Source organism: Chiloscyllium punctatum, chromosome 32 (genome assembly GCF_047496795.1).
Source record: "Chiloscyllium punctatum isolate Juve2018m chromosome 32, sChiPun1.3, whole genome shotgun sequence".
In the NCBI taxonomy this organism is placed as follows: Eukaryota; Metazoa; Chordata; class Chondrichthyes; order Orectolobiformes; family Hemiscylliidae; genus Chiloscyllium; species Chiloscyllium punctatum.
Window position 1 is genome coordinate 74,233,422 of NC_092770.1, and position 12,182 is coordinate 74,245,603.

Below are 12,182 nucleotides of genomic sequence, written 5' to 3' on the forward strand. Positions count from 1 at the left end.
TGTTTCTCGCCCTCTGTTTCAGCCACTCTGTTTCAGCCCTTCTGTTTCAGCCCCTCTGCTTCAGCCCCTCTGTTTCTCGCCGTCTGTTTCTCGCCCTCTGTTTCTCGCCTTCTGTTTCAGCCCCTCTGTTTCAGCACCTCTGTTTCAGCCCCTCTGTTTCAGCCCCTCGGTTTCTCGCCCTCTGTTTCAGCCCCTCTGTTTCTCGCCCTCCGTTTCAGCCCCTCTGTTTCTCGCACTCTATTTCAGCCCATCTGTTTCAGCCCCCCTGTTCAGCCGCTCGGTTTCTCGCCCTCTGTTTCAGCCCCTCGGTTTCTCGCCCTCTGTTTCAGCCCCTCTGTTTCAGCCCTCTGTTTCAGCCCCTCTGTTTCAGCCCCTCTGTTTCAGCACCTCTGTTTCAGCCCCTCTGTTTCTCGCCCTCTGTTTCAGCCCCTCTGTTTCTCACCCTCTCTTTCAGCCCCTCTGTTTCAGCCCCTCTGTTTCTCGCCCCCTGTTTCAGCCCCTCTGTTTCAGCCCCTCTGTTTCTCGCCCTCTGTTTCAGCCCCTCTGTTTCTCGCCCTCTGTTTCTCGCCCTCTGTTTCAGCCCCTCTGTTTCAGCCCCTCTGTTTCTCGCCCTCTGTTTCAGCCCCTCGGTTTCTCGCCCTCTGTTTCCGCCCATCTGTTTCTCGCCCTCTGTTTCAGACCCTCTGTTTCAGCTCCTCTGTTTCAGCCCCTCTTTTTCTCACCCACTGTTTCAGCCCCTCTGCTTCTCGCCCTCTGTTCCAGCCCATCGGTTTCTCGCCCTGTGTTTCAGCCCCTCTGTTTCAGCTCCTCTGTTTCAGCCCCTCTGTTTCAGCCCCTCGGTTTCTCGCCCTCTGTTTCAGCCCCTCTGTTTCAGCTCCTCTGATTCAGCCCCTCTGTTTCTCGCCCTCTTATTCAGCCCCTCTGTTTCTCGCCCTCTGTTTCAGCCCCTCTGTTTGAGCCCCTCTGTTTCAGCACCTCTGTTTCTCGCCCTCCGTTTCAGCCCCTCGGTTTCTCGCCCTCTGTTTCAGCCCCTCTGTTTCAGCCCCTCTGTTTCAGCCCCTCTGTTTCTCGCCCTCTGTTTCAGCCCCTCTGTTTCTCGCCCTCTGTTTCAGCCCCTCTGTTTCAGCCCCTCTGTTTCAGCCCCTCTGTTTCTCGCCCTCTGTTTCAACCCCTTGGTTTCTCGCCCTCTGTTTTAGCGCCTCTGTTTCAGCCCCTCTGTTTCAGCCCCTCTGTTTCAGCACCTCTGTTTCTCGCCCTCTGTTTCAGCCCCTCTGTTTCTCGCCCCCTGTTTCAGCCCATCTGTTTCAGCCCCTCTGTTTCTCGCCCTCTGTTTCAGCCCCTCTGTTTCTCGCCCTCTGTTTCTCGCCCTCTGTTTCAGCCCCTCTGTTTCAGCCCCACTGTTTCAGCCCCTCTGTTTCTCGCCCTCTGTTTCAGCCCCTCTGTTTCAGGCCCTCTGTTTCAGCCCCTCTTTTTCTCGCCCTCTCTTTCAGCCCCTCTGTTTCAGCTCCTCTGTTTCAGCCCCTCTTTTTCTCGCCCTCTGTTTCAGCCCCACTGTTTCAGCCCCTCTGTTTCTCGCCCTCTGTTTCAGCCCCTCTGTTTCAGCCCCTCTGTTTCTCGCCCTCTGTTTCTCGCCCCCTGTTTCAGCCCCACTGTTTCAGCCCCTCGGTTTCTCGCCCTCTGTTTCAGCCCCTCTGTTTCAGCCCCTTTGTGTCAGCCCCTCTGTTTCAGCCCCTCTGTTTCTCGCCCTCTGTTTCAGCCCCTCTGTTTCTCGCCCTCTGTTTCAGCCCCTCTGTTTCAGCCCCTCTGTTTCAGCCCCTCTGTTCAGCCCCTCGGTTTCTCGCCCTCTGTTTCAGCCCCTCGGTTTCTCGCCCTCTGTTTCAGCCCCTCTGTTTCAGCCCCTCTGTTTCTCGCCCTCTGTTTCAGCCCCTCTGTTTCTCGCCCTCTGTTTCAGCCCCTCTGTTTCTCACCCTCTGTTTCAGCCCCTCTGTTTCAGCCCCTCTGTTTCTCGCCCTCTGTTTCAGCCCCTCTGTTTCAGCCCCTCTGTTTCAGCCCCTCTGTTTCAGCCCCTCTGTTTCAGCCCCTCTGTTTCAGCCCCTCTGTTTCAGCCCCTCTTTTTCTCGCCCTCTGTTTCAGCCCCACTGTTTCAGCCCATCTGTTTCTCGCCCTCTGTTTCCGCCCCTCTGTTTCTCGCCCCCTGTTTCTCGCCCCCTGTTTCAGCCCCTCTCTTTCAGCCCCTCTGTTTCTCGCCCCATGTTTCAGCCCCTCTGTTTCAGCCCCTCTGTTTCTCGCCCACTGTTTCAGACCCTCTGTTTCAGCCCCTCTGTTTCTCGCCCTCTGTTTCAGCCCCTCTGTTTCTCGCCCTCTGTTTATCGCCCTCTGTTTCAGCCCCTCTGTTTCAGCCCCTCTGTTTCAGCCCCTCTGTTTCAGCCCCTCTGTTTCTCGCCCTCTGTTTCAGCCCCGCTGTTGCAGCCCCTCTGTTTCAGCCCCTCTGTTTCTAGCCCTCTGTTTCAGCCCCTCTGTTTCAGCCCCTCTGTTTCAGCCCCTCTGTTTCTCGCCCTCTGTTTCTCGCCCCCTGTTTCAGCCCCTCTGTTTCAGCCCCTCTGTTTCTCGCCCTCTGTTTCAGCCCCTCTGTTTCAGCCCTTCTGTTTCAGCCCCTCTGCTTCAGCCCCTCTGTTTCTCGCCGTCTGTTTCTCGCCCTCTGTTTCTCGCCTTCTGTTTCAGCCCCTCTGTTTCAGCACCTCTGTTTCAGCCCCTCTGTTTCAGCCCCTCGGTTTCTCGCCCTCTGTTTCAGCCCCTCTGTTTCTTGCCCTCTGTTTCAGCCCCTCTGTTTCTCACCCTCTGTTTCAGCCCCCCTGTTCAGCCGCTCGGTTTCTCGCCCTCTGTTTCAGCCCCTCGGTTTCTCGCCCTCTGTTTCTGCCCCTCTGTTTCAGCCCTCTGTTTCAGCCCCTCTGTTTCAGCCCCTCTGTTTCAGCACCTCTGTTTCAACCCCTCTGTTTCTCGCCCTCTGTTTCAGCCCCTCTGTTTCTCACCCTCTGTTTCAGCCCCTCTGTTTCAGCCCCTCTGTTTCTCGCCCCCTGTTTCAGCCCCTCTGTTTCAGCCCCTCTGTTTCTCGCCCTCTGTTTCAGCCCCTCTGTTTCTCGCCCTCTGTTTCTCGCCCTCTGTTTCTGCCCCTCTGTTTCAGCCCCTCTGTTTCTCGCCCTCTGTTTCAGCCCCTCGGTTTCTCGCCCTCTGTTTCCGCCCATCTGTTTCTCGCCCTCTGTTTCAGACCCTCTGTTTCAGCTCCTCTGTTTCAGCCCCTCTTTTTCTCACCCACTGTTTCAGCCCCTCTGCTTCTCGCCCTCTGTTTCAGCCCCTCTGTTTCAGCCCATCGGTTTCTCGCCCTGTGTTTCAGCCCCTCTGTTTCAGCTCCTCTGTTTCAGCCCCTCTGTTTCAGCCCCTCGGTTTCTCGCCCTCTGTTTCAGCCCCTCTGTTTCAGCTCCTCTGATTCAGCCCCTCTATTTCTCGCCCTCTTATTCAGCCCCTCTGTTTCTCGCCCTCTGTTTCAGCCCCTCTGTTTGAGCCCCTCTGTTTCAGCACCTCTGTTTCTCGCCCTCTGTTTCAGCCCCTCGGTTTCTTGCCCTCTGTTTCAGCCCCTCTGTTTCAGCCCCTCTGTTTCAGCCCCTCTGTTTCTCGCCCTCTGTTTCAGCCCCTCTGTTTCTCGCCCTCTGTTTCAGCCCCTCTGTTTCAGCCCCTCTGTTTCAGCCCCTCTGTTTCTCGCCCTCTGTTTCAACCCCTCGGTTTCTCGCCCTCTGTTTTAGTAACCTCTGTTTCAGCCCCTCTGTTTCAGCCCCTCTGTTTCAGCCCCTCTGTTTCTCACCCTCTGTTTGAGCCCCTCGGTTTCTCGCCCTCTGTTTCAGCCCCTCTGTTTAAGCCCCTCTGTTTCACCCCTCGGTTTCACACCCTCTGTTTCAGCCCCACTGTTTCAGCCCTTCTGTTTCTCGCCCTCTGTTTCAGCCCCTCTGTTTCAGCCCCTCTGTTTCTCGCCCTCTGTTTCTCGCCCCCTGTTTCAGCCCCTCTGTTTCAGCCCCTCTGTTTCAGCCCCTCTGTTTCAGCCCCTCTGTTTCTCGCCCCCTGTTTCAGCCCCTCTGTTTCAGCCCCTCTGTTTCAGCCCCTCTGTTTCTCGCCCTCTATTTCAGCCCCTCTGTTTCTCGCCCACTGTTTCAGCCCCTCTGTTTCAGCCACTATGTTTCTCGCCCTCTGTTTCAGCCCTTCTGTTTCTGGCCCTCTGTTTCTCGCCCTCAGTTTCAGCCCCTCTGTTTCAGCCCCTCTGTTTCAGCCACTCTGTTTCAGACCCTCGGTTTCTCGCCCTCTGTTTCAGCCCCTCTGTTTCTCGCCCTCTGTTTCAGCCCCTCTGTTTCAGCCCTTCTGTTTCAGCCACTCTGTTTCAGCCCCTCTGTTTCTCGCCCTCTGTTTCTCGCCTTCTGTTTCAGCCCCTATGTTTCTCGCTCTCGTTTTCAGCCCCTCTGTTTCTCGCCCTCTGTTTCAGCCCCTCGGATTCTCGCCCTCTGTTTCAGCCCCTCTGTTTCTCGCCCTCTGTTTCAGCCCTTCTGTTTCAGCCCCTCTGTTTCAGCCCCTCTTTTTCTCGCCCTCTCTTTCAGCCCCTCTGTTTCAGCCCCTCTGTATCAGCCCCTATGTTTCAGCCCCTATTTTCCTCGCCCTCTGTTTCAGCCCCACTGTTTCAGCCCCTCTGTTTCTCGCCCTCTGTTTCAGCCCCTCTGTTTCAGCCCCTCTTTTTCTCGCCCTCTATTGCAGCCCTTCTGTTTCAGCCCCTCTGTTTCAGCCCCTCTGTTTCTCGCCCTCTGTTTCAGCCCCTCGGTTTCTCGCCCTCTGTTTCAGCGCCTCTGTTTCAGCCCCTCTCTTTCAGCCCCTCTGTTTCAGCCCCTCTGTCTCTCGCCCTCTGTTTCAGCACCTCTGTTTCTCGCTCCCTGTTTCAGCCCCTCTGATTCAGCCCCTCTGTTTCTCGCCCTCTGTTTCAGCCCCTCTGTTTCAGCCCCTCTGTTTCTCGCCCTCTGTTTCAACCCCTCGGTTTCTCGCCCTCTGTTTTAGCCCCTCTGTTTCAGCCCCTCTGTTTCAGCCCCTCTGTTTCAGCCCCTCTGTTTCTCAACCTCTGTTTCAGCCCCTCCGTTTCTCGCCCTCTGTTTCAGCCCCTCTGTTTCAGCCCCTCTGATTCAGCCCCTCTGTTTCTCGCCCCTGTTTCAACCCCTCTGTTTCAGCCCCTCTTTTTCTCGCCCCCTGTTTCAGCCCCTCTGTTTCAGCCCCTCTGTTTCAGCCCCTCTGATTCAGCCCCTCTGTTTCTCGCCCTCTGTTTCAGCCCCTCTGTTTCTCGCCCCCTGTTTCAGCCCCTCTGTTTCAGCCCCTCTGTTTCTCGCCCTCTGTTTCAGCCCCTCTGTTTCTCGCCCTCTGTTTCTCGCCCTCTGTTTCAGCCCCTCTATTTCAGCCCCTCTGTTTCAGCCCCTCTGTTTCAGCCCCTCTGTTTCAGCCCCTCTGTTCAGCCCCTCGGTTTCTCGCCCTCTGTTTCAGCCCCTCGGTTTCTCGCCCTCTGTTTCAGACCCTCTGTTTCTCGCCCTCTGTTTCAGCCCCACTGTTTCAGCCCCTCTGTTTCTCGCCCTCTGTTTCAGCCCCTCTGTTTCTCGCCCCCTGTTTCTCGCCCCCTGTTTCAGCCCATCTGTTTCAGCCCCTCTTTTTCTCGCCCCCTGTTTCAGCCCCTCTGTTTCAGCCCCTCTGTTTCAGCCCCTCTGATTCAGCCCCTCTGTTTCTCGCCCTCTGTTTCAGCCCCTCTGTTTCTCGCCCCCTGTTTCAGCCCCTCTGTTTCAGCCCCTCTGTTTCTCGCCCTCTGTTTCAGCCCCTCTGTTTCTCGCCCTCTGTTTCTCGCCCTCTGTTTCAGCCCCTCTATTTCAGCCCCTCTGTTTCAGCCCCTCTGTTTCAGCCCCTCTGTTTCAGCCCCTCTGTTTCAGCCCCTCTTTTTCTCGCCCTCTCTTTCAGCCCCTCTGTTTCAGCCCCTCTGTTTCAGCCCCTCTTTTTCTCGCCCTCTGTTTCAGCCCCACTGTTTCAGCCCCTCTGTTTCTCGCCCTCTGTTTCAGCCCCTCTGTTTCTCGCCCCCTGTTTCTCGCCCCCTGTTTCAGCCCATCTGTTTCAGCCCCTCTGTTTCTCGCCCCATGTTTCAGCCCCTCTGTTTCAGCCCCCCTGTTTCTCGCCCCCTGTTTCAGCCCCTCTGTTTCAGCCCCTCTGTTTCTCGCCCTCTGTTTCAGCCCCTCTGTTTCTCGCCCTCTGTTTCTCGCCCTCTGTTTCAGCCCCTCTGTTTCAGCCCCTCTGTTTCAGCCCCTCTGTTTCAGCCCCTCTGTTTCTCGCCCTCTGTTTCAGCCCCGCTGTTTCAGCCCCTCTGTTTCAGCCCCTCTGTTTCTCGCCCTCTGTTTCAGCCCCTCTGTTTCAGCCCCTCTGTTTCTCGCCCTCTGTTTCAGCCCCTCTGTTTCAGCCCCTCTGTTTCAGCCCCTCTTTTTCTCGCCCTCTCTTTCAGCCCCTCTGTTTCAGCCCCTCTCTTTCAGCCCCTCTTTTTCTCGCCCTCTGTTTCAGCCCCACTGTTTCAGCACCTCTGTTTCTCGCCCTCTGTTTCCGCCCCTCTGTTTCTCGCCCCCTGTTTCTCGCCCCCTGTTTCAGCCCCTCTCTTTCAGCCCCTCTGTTTCTCGCCCCATGTTTCAGCCCCTCTGTTTCAGCCCCTCTGTTTCTCGCCCTCTGTTTCAGCCCCTCTGTTTCTCGCCCTCTGTTTCTCGCCCTCTGTTTCAGCCCATCTGTTTCAGCCCCTCTGTTTCAGCCCCTCTGTTTCAGCCCCTCTGTTTCTCGCCCTCTGTTTCAGCCCCGCTGTTTCAGCCCCTCTGTTTCAGCCCCTCTGTTTCTAGCCCTCAGTTTCAGGCCCTCTGTTTCAGCCCCTCTGTTTCAGCCCCTCTGTTTCTCGCCCTCTGTTTCTCGCCCCCTGTTTCAGCCCCTCTGTTTCAGCCCCTCTGTTTCTCGCCCTCTGTTTCAGCCCCTCTGTTTCTCGCCCTCTGTTTCAGCCCCTCTGTTTCTCACCCTCTGTTTCAGCCCCTCTGTTTCAGCCCCTCTGTTTCAGCCCCTCTGTTTCTCGCTATCGGATTCTCGCCCTCTGTTTCAGCCCCTCTGTTTCAGCCCCTCTGTTTCTCGCCCTCTGTTTCAGCCCCTCTGTTTCAGCCCCTCTGTTTCAGCCCCTCTTTTTCTCGCCCTCTCGTTCAGCCCCTCCGTTTCAGCCCCTCTGTTTCAGCCCCTCTTCTTCTCGCCCTCTGTTTCAGCCCCTCTGTTTCAGCCCCTCTGTTTCAGACCCTCTGTTCAGCCCCTCGGTTTCTCGCCCTCTGTTTCAGCCCCTCTGTTTCTCGCCCTCTGTTTCAGCCCCTCTGTTTCAGCCCCTCTGTTTCAGACCCTCTGTTCAGCCCCTCGGTTTCTCGCCCTCTGTTTCAGCCCCTCTGTTTCAGCCCCTCTGTTTCTCGCCCTCTGTTTCAGCCCCTCTGTTTCAGCCCCTCTGTTTCTCACCCTCTGTTTCTCGCCCTCTGTTTCAGCCCCTCTGTTTCTCACCCTCTGTTTCAGCCCCTCTGTTTCAGCCCCTCTGTTCAGTCCCTCGGTTTCTTGCCCTCTGTTTCAGCCCCTCGGTTTCTCGCCCTCTGTTTCAGCCCCTCTGTTTCAGCCCCTCTGTTTCTCGCCCTCTGTTTCTGCCCCTCTGTTTCTCGCCCTCTGTTTCAGCCCCACTGTTTCTCACCCTCTGTTTCATCCCCTCTGTTTCAGCCCCTCTGTTTCAGTCCCTCTGTTTCTCGCCCTCTGTTTCAACCCCTCGGATTCTCGCCCTCTGTTTCAGCCCCTCTGTTTCAGCCGCTCTGTTTCTCGCCCTCTGTTTCAGCCCCTCTGTTTCAGCCCCTCTGTTTCTCGCCCTCTGTTTCAGCCCCTCTGTTTCAGCCGCTGTGTTTCTCGCCCTCTGTTTCAGCCCCTCTGTTTCAGCCCCTCTGTTTCAGCCCCTCTTTTTCTCCCCCTCTGTTTCAGCCCCACTGTTTCAGCCCCTCTGTTTATCGCCCTCTGTTTCAGCCCCTCTTTTTCTCGCCCTCTGTTTCAGCCCCTCTGTTTCTAGAACTCTGTGTCAGCCCCTCTGTTTCTCGCACTCTGTTTCTCGCCCCCTGTTTCAGTCCCACTGTTTCAGGCCCTCGGTTTCTCGCCCTCTGTTTCAGCCACTCTGTTTCAGCCCCTTTGTTTCAGCCCCTCTGTTTCAGCCCAACTTTTTCTCGCCCTCTGTTTCAGCCCCTCTGTTTCTCGCCCTCTGTTTCAGCCCCTCTGTTTCAGCCCCTCTGTTTCAGCCCCTCTGTTCAGCCCCTCGGTTTCTTGCCCTCTGTTTCAGCCCCTCGGTTTCTCGCCCTCTGTTTCAGCCCCTCTGTTTCAGCCCCTCTGTTTCTCGCCCTCTGTTTCAGCCCCTCTGTTTCTCCCCCTCTGTTTCAGCCCCTCTGTTTCTCACCCTCTGTTTCATCCCCTCTGTTTCAGCCCCTCTGTTTCAGCCCCTCTGTTTCTCGCCCTCTGTTTCAGCCCCTCTGTTTCTAGCCCTCTGTGTCAGCCCCTCTGTTTCTCGCACTCTGTTTCTCGCCCCCTGTTTCAGTCCCACTGTTTCAGGCCCTCGGTTTCTCGCCCTCTGTTTCAGCCACTCTGTTTCAGCCCCTTTGTTTCAGCCCCTCTGTTTCAGCCCAACTGTTTCTCGCCCTCTGTTTCAGCCCCTCTTTTTCTCGCCCTCTGTTTCAGCCCCTCTGTTTCAGCCCCTCTGTTTCAGCCCCTCTGTTCAGCCCCTCGGTTTCTTGCCCTCTGTTTCAGCCCCTCGGTTTCTCGCCCTCTGTTTCAGCCCCTCTGTTTCAGCCCCTCTGTTTCTCGCCCTCTGTTTCAGCCCCTCTGTTTCTCCCCCTCTGTTTCAGCCCCTCTGTTTCTCACCCTCTGTTTCATCCCCTCTGTTTCAGCCCCTCTGTTTCAGCCCCTCTGTTTCTCGCCCTCTGTTTCAGCCCCTCGGATTCTCGCCCTCTGTTTCAGCCCCTCTGTTTCAGCCCCTCGGTTTCTCGCCCTCTGTTTCAGCCCCACTGTTTCAGCCCCTCTGTTTCAGCCCCTCTGTTTCTCGCCCCCTGATTCAGCCCCTCTGATTCAGCCCCTCTATTTCTCGCCCCCTGTTTCAGCCCCTCTGTTTCAGCCCCTCTGTTTCTCGCCCTCTGTTTCAACCCCTCGGTTTCTCGCCCTCTGTTTTAGCCCCTCTGTTTCAGCCCCTCTGTTTCAGCCCCTCTGTTTCAGCCCCTCTATTTCTCACCCTCTGTTTCAGCCCCTCGGTTTCTCGCCCTCTGTTTCAGCCCCTCTGTTTCAGCCCCTCTGTTTCAGCCCCTCTGTTTCTCGCCCCTATGTTTCAGCCCCTCTGTTTCAGCCCCTCTGTTTCTCGCCCTCTGTTTCTCGCCCCCTGTTTCAGCCCCACTGTTTCAGGCCCTCGGTTTCTCGACCTCTGTTTCAGCCCCTCTGTTTCAGCCCCTTTGTTTCAGCCCCTCTGTTTCAGCCCCTCTGTTTCTCGCCCTCTGTTTCAGCCCCTCTGTTTCTCGCCCTCTGTTTCAGCCCCTCTGTTTCAGCCCCTCTGTTTCAGCACCTCTGTTCAGCCCCTCGGTTTCTTGCCCTCTGTTTCAGCCCCTCGGTTTCTCGCCCTCTATTTCAGCTCCCCTGTTTCAGCCCCTCTGTTTCTCGCCCTCTGCTTCAGCCCCTCTGTTTCTCACCCTCTGTTTCATCCCCTCTGTTTCAGCCCCTCTGTTTCAGCCCCTCTGTTTCTCGCCCTCTGTTTCAGCCCCTCGGATTCTCGCCCTCTGTTTCAGCCCCTCTGTTTCAGCACCTCTGTTTCTCGCCCTCTGTTTCAGCCCCTCTGTTTCAGCCCCTCTGTTTCTCGCCCTCTGTTTCAGCCCCTCTGTTTCAGCCCCTGTGTTTCTCGCCCTCTGTTTCAGCCCCTCTGTTTCAGCCCCTCTGTTTCAGCCCCTCTTTTTCTCCCCCTCTGTTTCAGCCCCACTGTTTCAGCCCCTCTGTTTCTCGCCGTCTGTTTCAGCCCCTCTGTTTCAGCCCCTCTTTTTCTCGCCCTCTGTTTCAGCCCCTCTGTTTCAGCCCCTCTGTTTCTCGCCCTCTGTTTCAGCCCCTCGGTTTCTCGCCCTCTGTTTCAGCGCCTCTGTTTCAGCCCCTCTGTTTCAGCCCCTCTGTTTCAGCCCCTCTGTCTCTCGCCCTCTGTTTCAGCCCCTCTGTTTCTCGCCCTCTGTTTCAGCCCCTCTGATTCAGCCCCTCTGTTTCTCGCCCCCTGTTTCAGCCCCTCTGTTTCAGCCCCTCTGTTTCTCGCCCTCTGTTTCAACCCCTCGGCTTCTCGCCCTCTGTTTTAGCCCCTCTGTTTCAGCCCCTCTGTTTCAGCCCCTCTGTTTCTCACCCTCTGTTTCAGCCCCTCGGTTTCTCGCCCTCTGTTTCAGCCCCTCTGTTTCAGCCCCTCTGTTTCAGCCCCTCTGTTTCTCGCCCCCTGTTTCTGCCCCTCTGATTCAGCCCCTCTGTTTCTCGCCCCCTGTTTCAGCCCCTCTGTTTCAGCCCCTCTGTTTCTCGCCCTCTGTTTCAACCCCTCGGTTTCTCGCCCTCTGTTTTAGCCCCTCTGTTTCAGCCCCTCTGTTTCAGCCCCTCTGTTTCAGCCCCTCTGTTTCTCACCCTCTGTTTCAGCCCCTCGGTTTCTCGCCCTCTGTTTCAGCCCCTCTGTTTCAGCCCCTCTGTTTCAGCCCCTCTGTTTCTCGCCCCCTGTTTCAGCCCCTCTGTTTCAGCCCCTCTGTTTCAGCCCCTCTGTTTCAGCCGTTCTGTTTCTCGCCCTCTGTTTCAGCCCCTCTGTTTCAGCCCCTCTGTTTCAGCCCCTCTGTTTCAGACCCTCTGTTCAGCCCCTCGGTTTCTCGCCCTCTGTTTCAGCCCCTCTGTTTCTCGCCCTCTGTTTCAGCCCCTCTGTTTCAGCCCCTCTGTTTCAGACCCTCTGTTCAGCCCCTCGGTTTCTCGCCCTCTGTTTCAGCCCCTCTGTTTCAGCCCCTCTGTTTCTCGCCCTCTGTTTCAGCCCCTCTGTTTCAGCCCCTCTGTTTCTCACCCTCTGTTTCTCGCCCTCTGTTTCAGCCCCTCTGTTTCTCACCCTCTGTTTCAGCCCCTCTGTTTCAGCCCCTCTGTTCAGTCCCTCGGTTTCTTGCCCTCTGTTTCAGCCCCTCGGTTTCTCGCCCTCTGTTTCAGCCCCTCTGTTTCAGCCCCTCTGTTTCTCGCCCTCTGTTTCAGCCCCTCTGTTTCAGCCCTTCTGTTTCAGCCACTCTGTTTCAGCCCCTCTGTTTCTCGCCCTCTGTTTCTCGCCTTCTGTTTCAGCCCCTATGTTTCTCGCACTCGTTTTCAGCCCCTCTGTTTCTCGCCCTCTGTTTCAGCCCCTCGGATTCTCGCCCTCTGTTTCAGCCCCTCTGTTTCTCGCCCTCTGTTTCAGCCCTTCTGTTTCAGCCCCTCTGTTTCAGCCCCTCTTTTTCTCGCCCTCTCTTTCAGCCCCTCTGTTTCAGCCCCTCTGTATCAGCCCCTATGTTTCAGCCCCTATTTTCCTCGCCCTCTGTTTCAGCCCCACTGTTTCAGCCCCTCTGTTTCTCGCCCTCTGTTTCAGCCCCTCTGTTTCAGCCCCTCTTTTTCTCGCCCTCTATTGCAGCCCTTCTGTTTCAGCCCCTCTGTTTCAGCCCCTCTGTTTCTCGCCCTCTGTTTCAGCCCCTCGGTTTCTCGCCCTCTGTTTCAGCGCCTCTGTTTCAGCCCCTCTCTTTCAGCCCCTCTGTTTCAGCCCCTCTGTCTCTCGCCCTCTGTTTCAGCACCTCTGTTTCTCGCTCCCTGTTTCAGCCCCTCTGATTCAGCCCCTCTGTTTCTCGCCCTCTGTTTCAGCCCCTCTGTTTCAGCCCCTCTGTTTCTCGCCCTCTGTTTCAACCCCTCGGTTTCTCGCCCTCTGTTTTAGCCCCTCTGTTTCAGCCCCTCTGTTTCAGCCCCTCTGTTTCAGCCCCTCTGTTTCTCAACCTCTGTTTCAGCCCCTCCGTTTCTCGCCCTCTGTTTCAGCCCCTCTGTTTCAGCCCCTCTGA